The sequence below is a fragment of the Neophocaena asiaeorientalis genome, unplaced genomic scaffold, assembly GCF_003031525.2.
Source record: "Neophocaena asiaeorientalis asiaeorientalis breed wild unplaced genomic scaffold, Neophocaena_asiaeorientalis_V1.1 scaffold406, whole genome shotgun sequence".
NCBI classification, from domain to species: Eukaryota; Metazoa; Chordata; class Mammalia; order Artiodactyla; family Phocoenidae; genus Neophocaena; species Neophocaena asiaeorientalis.
The window spans coordinates 183719-195109 of NW_020173381.1; the positions used below are offsets into that span (position 1 = coordinate 183719).

Consider the following 11391-nt stretch of genomic DNA (forward strand, 5'->3'; position numbering starts at 1 on the left):
ATTATATGTTAATTATAACTCAATTAAAAAAACACAGGTTTGCTTTTTGAAAAATAACTTAGACTGAAAGAAACAATCATATCAAGTCCGTAGAAAGAGATGACACACAGAATCAAAATGATGATCTTTTTATAGCTGCTCTCATCTCAGGGCTCATTTTTAAATAGGTTCTTAACAATTTATATTTTTTATTAAGGTTCACAGTCTGCTAAATAAAAGCAGTAATAAGATATTTCATAAAGTATCATACAATTTAAATCTTATGAACTTAATTTCATAAAAAATTAGGTGCATATTCATACTGGCTACCCTAAAAATGCTGTTTCATCTATGGCCTAAAATAATGTATAAGAGATTTAGTTCCACCACTAAAAACAATCCCATCACTACATTTTTTGCATGTTTTACAACAAAAAGTTTGTGCTCTTAATCAAAAAGATCCATAGACTAATTCAACATGTAAAAAATAATTTTACACAAACACCAAGAAAACCTTCCAAACTCACTTTTATTTTCCTTTTTATTCCTCACAGAACTTCTCCATACATCACATTGCTTGCAGCTATAAAATCACTTGATGTTGGTCAGGTACCATTTTATGCCTAAACTTTGCTGGCATGAAAATATGACACTTAACCAGTGTTAAATCTATAAAATATTTATATAGGGCAGCACACTAAGGTTTATACACTTGGCAATTAAACCACATCAAAATAGGACAAGACCCCCATTCTACATGTTTCAAATCAAGCGTTCACAGTCCCTATCTGGTGACTGTCCACTGATTCAAAAGGCAGCAGAGGCAACAGGCAGTTACTTCAAAGGACATTGAACACTATGATCTAGAAGCACATTATGATGTTACCCCAGTGTCATGTACCACCCTACCTTTGTCCAGGGTGGTCTCATAATTCTAGAATGGCAGGTCCAGCTGATACAAAATAAAGACAGACAACATAACATTTAGTCTGTGGAGATATCCTAACTCATTACTATGCACACACTGTGATTTTGAACACAACTCGTCCTAAGAACTTGTCAAGAACATCCTGGTGTTTTCAATTGGGTAATCCATCTACCTTTCACTTGACTGTTACTTCTTTTACGGTACTGCAGGGTCAAAGGTGACCTAGATGTCAACTAATGGCAGTAGATACCTCACATGCAGTTTTTTCTCATAATATGGAAAATATTTTATTCCTATAATTCCATTGGGAGGATAAGTTGATAGAGTAGCTGTGCTTTCATCCTTCGAAATACATTCTATAGTTGGTTCTCCTTAAGGCTTTAATTCAATTACTCTGTTTTCACATGAATACAAGGCTTTCCTCTGGTGTAACCAAACTCAGGATCATCCACACCACCACATGCTTGAAGTAAGACAGTAAAAAACTGACATGCAACATAAATTGGACTTCTCTGTTCAAAAGGCACTTCATCAGGACAGACTGTGAGATTCTTCTGTTCTTCTAAGTCATATGGCTTTAGGTCTTCAATGTACCCTTTATAGGAATCTGGATCAGACAGATTGAATGAATATTACAACGCAGTCACTGACTTTGGAAAAACCATAAGTCCTGGACTATCTGGTCACGATATTTTGGAACCTCATGGTTCAGATTCTGAAACATAGCCCACATTGTGAATGAGAAGAGTGCAGCCAGGAACCCATAAAAGCCTGGGTAAAAGGGCAAGATCAAACCTTTGTTTAAGGGTCTTTTCACTGTTCAAATACAAGTGCGTTTTCGTGTATGATGCGCTTGTGTGATTAACCCACTGCTGTACATTCAGTGTACAGTACACACTCAATACTCCCACTCTTTCCGACTGGTTGGGGTGGCAGCGTGAGTCACAAGACAGCTGCAGGGGTGGAAATTTCCTCTTCCTGGGAGTGGAGCAGGGTCTAGCTTCGCTGAACCGCTCGGCACCTCCGCCAGAGTCTCTCCGTACAAAGGCGCGCTGCGTACAAATAAGGCCCCGGGGGCGCTCGGGCCGCAGGCTCCGGGCTCCAGGAAGGGGTCCCCGGCTTCCCGGCGCCGCTCAGGAAGGGAGGCTCCGGCTCATTGGAGCCGTCTTAGAGGCTGCTTACCACAGCATCATTTGTCCATCTCTCTATACTGGTTGCTGAGAATGCTTTCATATATCATGAGAATTAGCCCTAATTTGCAAATATTTACTCTAACCATTTCAGACAAGCTTTGCTGGGATGTTATTGCTTTTGTTATTTGCCATAGGACGTTTTAAATTTTTCGGTAATAGAATCACTTACAAGTAATACAGCTCACTATAAAAAATGATCAAAAAGTAATATCCTGGCCACCATCGACTGCACAGGGAGATTAGAGCATTCAGAGCTCTGGTAGTTTCAGGGACACAGTGAGAAAGCTTTATTGTAATTCCAGGTTTCACTACTGAGCAGGCATTTACAAGACAGTGTCCCTGATTTACTTCACCTCTCCTAACTTCCCATAGCCTGGTCTGAATTAGGGATTTAATAAGAAGTAACCTGAATAGCTCTTAAGATCAAGGGAGATTTTTGGGAGGCTGGTGCTTAATCCCTCAACCACAGGGCTCCCCAGGGCGGGAGACATGATGAAATCACAATGCCACATGAACAGTTCTGTGGACCAGTGACTGGTCCCCTCACACTTTAGGAGAGTGACATAGTGTCAGCCACTGTCTGAGTCAATGGCGCAAAGCATGGGCCTGGGCACACTGCACTCTGTATCCTCTTTGCTTTGACCCCAGGCATGTACCTCCAACAGCCCTCTCAGCTCGCAGTGATTCTCTAGATCCTCGTAAAAAGTAAATGTCATTTTTGTTTGTTATTCACATCAGTAGTTCTCCAACTGTGGTCCCTGGACCAGCAGCATCAGCATCACCTGGGAACTTGCTGGAAGTGCATATTCTTGGGCCTCACCCAGATGGGGCCCAGTAATTAGTGTTTACACGTTATACAGATGACACAAGACAGTTTGAGAACCACTGCTCTAATCTAGAAATGACTGATAGAGTTTTATATATTATCACCTCTCTGAGCCTCAGTCTTCTCAGTGGATGTGACAAAATCCCTCACTTTACCACAGTGGTGTGAGGAATAAATGGGAAATCCTTTGCAAATGGTACCTGTTGACTCTTCTGTGTTGTAAGATGAATTACCTCCTGGAGCTAGGAAAAGAATAGAAAATCCTTATACTATTTCCTTTTTTTAAAAAAAAAAAAGTACTGTAACTGATCTAAAAAAAATAAAGTCTTTTAAAAATGTGCTTTCTTTTCCTCCTTACTTTATCTTCCAGGAGACTATAATACAAAATATAGTGAGAAAATCTATTTTTAAATGTCTGGCACACAATAAGACTTCAAAAAATATTAGTCCTGGCCTACTCTGATTTCCCTCTCACATAAAAGAGATGAGTTTGATGTAAACTACATAGAATACAGCTATCATAGACAACATCTGGAAATGTAAACAATAAGTAAAATATACATATATTTGCTTAATGTATGAAGCTTTGGTGCCATGTCTTCATTGCATGAAGGAGGAGTCCTGAGGGAAGAAAATACTCCCACCGTGTCCTTCTTTTAAGATTTATTTATTTATTTATTTAATTTTTGGCTGCGTTGGGTCTCCGTTGCTGTATGTGGGCTTTCTTTAGTAGCAGTAAGCAGGGGCTACTCTTCATTGCGGTGCATGGGCTTCTCATTGTGGTGGCTTCTCTTGTTGTAGGCTTCTGTAGTTGTGGCTCGTGGGCTCTAGAGCACAGGCTCAGTAGTTGTGGCACATGGGCTTAGTTGCTCCGTGGCATGTGGGATCTTCCCAGACCAGGGAATGAACCCATGTCCCCTGCATTGGCAGGTGGATTCTTAACCACTGCACCATCAGGGAAGTCCCATCCACCATTTCCTTTTATTTCAGGTGGTTACTTGACCCTATTAGTTTAGCTCAAGTTTGACATTGAAGAGGAATCATTTCTGCCTGATCAGTGTGGCTAGAGGTTTTGCCTGAGCCTCAGGCCTAACGCAAACATTACCAACTTGCCTAGAACACTGTCTGTTACATACCAGCCATTCAGTACATGGGAATGAACGAATGAATGATAGTGACTCCTGGGCTCAGTCTCCGGATGATCACCCATCTCCTCATGTAGAGGGCTGCAATCATGACCTCTGATAAATGGAAAGAAGCAGGTTTTGAGAACCTCTGTATATCAGGTTTCGTTCTAGGTGTTCGAGATACATTAGTGAACAAAAAAAAGTGTTAACCCTCCATGTAGCTTACATTCTAAATTCTTAGAATATAGAGGAAGAATCAGACAATACACACTGTAATGTCAGGTGATGATAAGTGCTATGAATGTGCATGTGGATATGAGGCTTAGCAAATAGAATTATTATTCCTCCAGCAGCTTAGAGAAATGGCTGATGCCAATTCTCAGGCACTTAATGTACAAGATAAGTCTAGAATATCTTGTCATATCATTTAGCAAAGAAGTGGTCAAAGATTACTAGGGTAAAAAAATAAAGGAATGCTGAGGTCATGTCAAAAGGACACAGGAGATAGCCTGAAGAGTCTTCCACTGGCCTAAGATAGAACTTGAGCATAAAAAAAGAGTATACCAAAAAAAAAGACTATAACAGATTGAAACACATTGAACATGTTTTTTAAACTGTCAAGACAGTTCTCTTAAATATATGAAATAATATTCAACCTTACTCATAAGAGAAGTCTAAATTAAAACTAAAATAAGATATAATTTCTCACTTATCAGATTGGCAAAAAGTCAAAGGTTTGACCACATAGTCTTTGGTGAGGCTGTGAACAGACATTCTCATGCTTTGATGGTGGGAATGTAAAATAGTACCACCCCAATGGAGGGGAAGTTGTCGAATCTTGCAAAATTACATAAAGCTTTTTCCCTTTGACCCTGTAATCCCACTTCTAGGAATGTATCCCAAGGATACACTGGCAAAAATAACAGTAAAGCATATGCAGTAGATTATTCACTGCAGTTCTATATGTAATAGCAGAAGGTTAAAAAAAACAAATGTCCATCAATAAAGGACTCTTTGAATCAATTGCAATACATCCCCATTTAGGAGTATTATGTAGCTGTAAAAAGAATGAGGAATATATACTCTGTATACTACTTTGGAATGATCTCCTGGTATATTGTTAAGGTGAAAAAGACAAGGTGGAGAAAAGCACGTATAGTATGCTACCATTTACCTAAAAAGGGAGAGAGAGGGATGAGTACACAGATGATAGTGATAGAGGATGATGAGAGAGAGAGAGAGAGAGAGAGAGAGATTCCTGATATTAAATCAAAATAATGGGCAGACATCTGATCCACTCCCATCTTGGGCCCCAGGAGTTCAGGCTATGGGATTGGCAGCAGCAAAGTAGCCCAGCTTTGTGAAGACTCCTAGGCACCCAGGCACGCATCTTCCTCACTGAAGCCACCACCAAGATTTCTAAGAAGAAGGTCAATTCAGCTAAAGAGGCAGTAAAGAAAGAGCCCAAGAGGAGATTCACAGGTTGTAGCCAAACCTGTTCCTTCCAAAGTTGAGACTAAGCCAGAAACAAAAGGCAACAAGAAAGAATAAACCTTCAGGAAAAATGTGCAAACAAGAGGGAAAGGAGGAGCAAAAGGGAAATCCACTGGGACTGGGGTGGCTAACCAAGACACTAAAGGCTGCAAAAAAGAAGAAACTAAAAAGGAGAGCATGGCCTCTGATGCAGCAGGATGGAAAGAAGTCAAGTCTGACTGGCATACTTAAACCAAGTCTTACTGGTGGTCCCAGTGCCTCCCTTCTTCAACAATATGGAGGGATGTTTTTTATCAGCTATTTAGAAAATGCAAATTTTTTAGTAGTTCCAGAAACATATTTTTAAGAAGGAAGAAATTCCACCTCATTTAAAAAACATATTTAGATAAGTGTAAATGCTTTGTTTAGGAGATGAAATCATGTGCTGGCTGTTTATTTTTCTGTAAAGCCATAAATTAGTCAGATATTGAATGAAAGGAAGCTTTGACTGTCTTGTGTGTCAACTTAGCATTCCGTAGACTGGAGATGAGGGTAGTGTTTATATCCTGTTATACAAAGCATAACTAAATGGTAATTTAGAGCCACAATCATGCACTTAACATGTCATAAATATTTAAAATTATTTATTCATATGGTTTTATTAATTATCATATCAGAAAGCAAGAAAGCTATCAAAGACGATTGGGGTAGTGTCAAAAGCACTCAGGAACCAACTTGAGAAGGGCTACAATGCCAATTTGAATATCATTAAGAATAATAACTGCAATGAACTTATGAATTGAAACACATCAAAAATGTTAAAAACCCATGAGTAATAATGACTCTGAAAAATATATTCATTGGTCACCTTTGGAGGATGGTGCTAAGGGAATCCAAGCTGTCCCTCAGAGTGATGAAATAGCTTTCGAGAGGAATTTTTCCTTTATAGACATATTGCAACTAGTAAATGAAGGAAGAATTATAGAATTGGAATATCACCATCTTATAAACCCCTAATGAAATAATGAATCTAGGTAATGACTATCAATGACTGCTAATATCACAAAGAAGAGATTCAGCCAGATATTCTGTACCTCTTGATGGAAATACACACAACATTTATGAAATATTACTAAAAAAAAAAATATTACTGCCCAAAAAAATCAATCTTGAATCAGATCAAGGCTCTAGATCTACCAGTTTACAGGAAGTATAAGGAACAAAAGAATACGTTAACCAACACGTCAGAGATGTGATCAGCAAAATCCAAAATGTGAGAAACTTTACAGGATAAACAACCTGTTTTCTTCAACAAATAAATTGAAATAATAATTTAAAAATAAAAACAGAGACAGGGAACCAATGAATTGAGAGACTTAAGAGACATCCACAAAATACAATGTATGGACTTATTTGAATCCCGTTTCAAAGAAACTGTAAAAGGAAAATTAGGCATTCAGGAAAATTAGAACACTAAGTGGAAATATAATGTTAAGAAATATTGTTAATTGTTTTATGAATAATAGTGATTTCTTTAAAGTCCATCCTGTTTGGATGGATTAAATACAATTGACTATAAATTGATAATTATTGAAGTTAGTTGGTGAGAATATGTTAATCTATTACTATCTACTTAGGTAAATACGTTTGAAAAAATCCATATTAAAAATATAAGAAGCATACATCTACAGCGTCCCTACTATAAATTCATGTCCCTACTAAGAGTTGAACTCAGCATGAACATAAATGCACCATTGGTCTAGTTTGGTAGAAGTGGTTCAGAAAAAGCAATAATGAGGTCAGAAAAAGAAGTATAATTAAATGAATTATGAAGGTCAAACACAGTAAGGCAAAAAAACATAAGCTAAACCCTTCAGCCATCCATAGGCACTCAAGATATTAAGAAGATAAAAGTAATACTAGAGCTTTTCAGATACTCTTGGAATTATATTTGATTGGAGTCTTACCAGATGCATCTGGTAAGAGAATGATGATAGTGAGTTAGTTCTTCTAAAAAACCAAACTTTGATCATCTGCAGCCTCCTCTTCTGCCTTTCTTCTCTGTCCCAGTAAAAGCTGCCATTGCCTCATCCAACCAGTTGTTCAAGCCAAAAACCTAGGAATCATTGACACGTTCTTCTCCCTCATTCTCCACATCCAATTCTTTACCAAGAGCTGTTAATTTGCAAATACTTCTAAAATACTTCTACTTCTCTCCATCTCTACCCCTACTATCCTAGCAAATGTCACCATGATTCTCATCCAAACAACTGCAATAGCCTCTCAACTCTTTTAGTCATCCCTCCACTCTTGCCCCCTCCAATCAATTCTCAGAAGTGCAGCTAGAATGTTTTCAAAATGTAAATCCTGTCAGGCTCATTTCCCTGCCTAAATCCCTGCTATGTCTTCCCCTGGGTCTTGAGATAAATACCAGAATCCAAAACACAGTATATAAGGCCCTGTGTAATCTGGTCCCTGCTACCTCTCCAGCTTCCTCTTCCACCATTTTGCCTCCCACTCTCTGCAGTCCAGTCACACTGACCTTATGTTCTTCAACTGCATCACACTCCCTTGGTGTCAAGGTCTTCATGTATACGGTTACCTCTGCCTGGAACTCTTCCTCACACCCTATTTCTTGACCCCATTCTTCTGGATAACTCCTATTTATCTTTCAGATACCAACTTAATATCTGTTTCTAGAAGTCCTCTGACCCTAACTCCTCCACTCCCAGATAAGGTAAAGTGTTGACAGAGTAATTCTCCCATCATAGCCCTTATCACACCGTATTACAATTATTTGTTTAATATACTTCTCTCCCAGTACACTTTAAGCTCTATAAGAGAAATAATCAGGTATGACTTGTTCACTATTTTATTTCCAGCATTTAGATCATTGCATGGCACAGTTTACTCAAAAAATAGTTGTTAAATGAAAGACAAATAAGTCCCTTGTTGTTTTGAGGATTTCCCTGTTCTGAAGGTGACACAACTGTTTTGTTAATGTTTATTAATGAATACTGGTTTAAAAAACACCAGAAGAGTCTAAATGTTACAATATTTTCATGTCCTGATGTTCTGCCTATCCACAGACGGTGAGACATTCTATCAATAAGGCCTGTGCCTAAGAATGAGTTTATACATTATGAGTGCCTGCTGTTTAAGGTCACTTCTCCACCTGTACTCTGCATCCATTCCTGTCCAGTATCTTCAGATACTTTGCCTACATCCTTATCTCTCTTTATAGATCATTCTAATAGATCATAGTAGCATCTAAGCCTGCTCTAGTATCACTCATCTTTGAAAAACCCTCACTTGATCCATATTCCTCTCCACCTACCACTCAATTTCTCAATGGCTCTTGAGAGTAAAATTTTTCTAAAGAATTATCTATTCTCATTGACTCCTCTTCTTAATCTCCCATTCACTCTTCAGTGTACTCTGAAATGGCTTCTCTATCTGAAATGGAATCTCTATCACACCACTGAAACTACTCTTGTCAAGGGCACTGAAGATCTCCATGTGCCAAATCCAGTGGACACATTTCTGTTGTCTTCTTGCTTGATGCCTTAACAGTTGAATTCCTTTTTTGAAACAGTTTCCTCTCTTGAATCCTGGGGTACCACTGTCTACTAATTTTCTTCTCACTCCACTAGTCACTCCTTCTCAGTCCCCTTTGCTGGATTCTTCCATATGCTGGGGTTCCTCAGGGATCTTTTCTTGACCCTTTTCTCATTTCCCACTCTATACCCTTTCCCTAAGAGGCATTCTCATGATTACAATTACAGCCTATGTACTGGTGACTCCCAAGACTATAACTCCAGACCAATCCTCTCTGCTGAGCTTCAGATTCATATACCTGACTGCCTGATGGACATCTCCACTTGATGTTCTTCGAGTACTTCAAATTCGAACATGTCTGATAGCAGAGTCATCATCTTCATTTTAAATGTGCTCCTCTTCCAATGTTACCTATCTCATGGGCACTACCATCCAATTGCAGAAGCTAGAAAACCAGAGTAATTCTTTTTTTTTTTTTTTTTTTTTTTGTGGTACGCGGGCCTCTCACTGTTATGGCCTCTCCCGTTGCGGAGCACAGGCTCCGGACACGCAGGCTCAGCGGCCATGGCTCACGGGCCCAGCCGCTCCGCAGCATGTGGGATCTTCCCGGACGGGGGCACGAACCCATGTCCCCTGCATCGGCAGGCGGACTCTCAACCACTGCGCCACCAGGGAAAACCCAGAGTAATTCTTGATTTATTCTTCTCCTCTATCCCTAATCAGCCACGAAATTCTACTATTTCTACAGCATTAATATCTTTTGACTCTTTCCAAGTATCTTTTCCCCATCCCCAGAACCAGAAGCCCTATGAATTAAAAATATTGTGGTACTCCCATTTCTGCTCTAATTCAATAGTACTAAACTCACATGTATGTTAAAATTAAAATAGCTTCTGACAAAGACTCCCTCCTTGACCAAACTTTAATTAGGCTTCGCTGAGACCTCTTCTTGACTAAGACTCAACCTTGGCCTACCTTTAGCAAAGAATCCTGTTAAGACAGTTTGGCAAGAATATCCCTACGCTTGATGTCTCCTCTTAGTAATTTTCTATACACTGACCCCCTCACTCTTCTCATAGACTATAAATCCCCAGCTGTCATTGTGGTATTTGGAGTTGAGTTCAGTCTCTCTCCCTTGCTGCAATAGTCTCTCCCTTGTTGCAATAATCTTGAATGAAGTCTTCCTTACCATTTTAACAAGTGTTATAATAATTTTTCTTTGACATTTCTTCCAAATTTATTGATTATACACTTAATAATTTCATCAGAACTAATTTTTTCTTTTCCTTGGTTCCTCCACCCTTCTGGTGCCCTAAATATCAATATATGCTTAGTCTGCCTACTGGGAAATTTAACACTATTCCCTCCTACACTTTAATTCAGACTATCAACACTTATTGCCAAAGCAACATGTTTCCTATGACCATGCTGAGTTATTTGTATTGCTGTTTCTTCTAATTGGAATCCCTTTGTCTGTCCTCCACATTTGATGGACTAACTTTAGCTTTCCTTCAAATCTCTTCTTAGACATAATTCACTTTGGGAAGCCTTCTCTACCCCAATGGTGTGCTAGAATTAACTTATCCTGACTTTCAAGAGCCTATTATGCACAACTCTATGTTCAGTGACATCAATTTGGTAGCTTGAAACTGGTCATGATGGCAGCATTTCCACCATGAAAATCACCAAACACTAACAAATCAGGGCTTTTATTTTTTTCAGAGAACTGATCATTAAACATTAACCAGCACACCACTGCCCTGCCTCCTCCCCACCCATCCAAAATTTGCGTTAGATGGCTCTGCTATGAGCTCTGATAATAACCCTAACACCCATCACTATGTACTGTAGGTTACTTGTCTGTGTCTCCCTCCATACTGAAATTTTCTTGAGAGTAGAGATACTATATCTCTAGAATCTTAGCCAGTATTTGGTTCACGTAAGTTACTAATTAGTGTTAGTAGTCTTTGACAGATTGTTTATCTGAATGAATGACTAGAATGCATGCTTGTTAAACACTTGCCAACCCTAGGAGAACCATTAGCAGAGATGATGGTTCCTGACTACCATCTTCAGTGATCACTTATTTGCCTGAAAAGCATGGAATCAGAGCAAGTGCACTGAGCTGGATACTTTCCATGGCCTGTGCCATCAAGCTGTGATTTGATGCAGATATTTCATCTACACCACAGGTATATGTTTGTCCTACAGAATGAACCATGCTAACCATGGTCCAGGGATCCCTCACTCTCTTCCCTGTCAAGCAGCAGAAAAGACTGTAGTGTTTGCCTGTCTGATTCACCCTCT

General features: G+C 39.1%; 1 pseudogene; it reads right to left on the minus strand.

The window, feature by feature from the left end:
* Positions 1-992: 992 nt before the first annotated feature.
* Positions 993-9440, minus strand: LOC112400652 (sodium/potassium-transporting ATPase subunit beta-3 pseudogene; annotated as a pseudogene).
* Positions 9441-11391: the final 1951 nt, after the last annotated feature.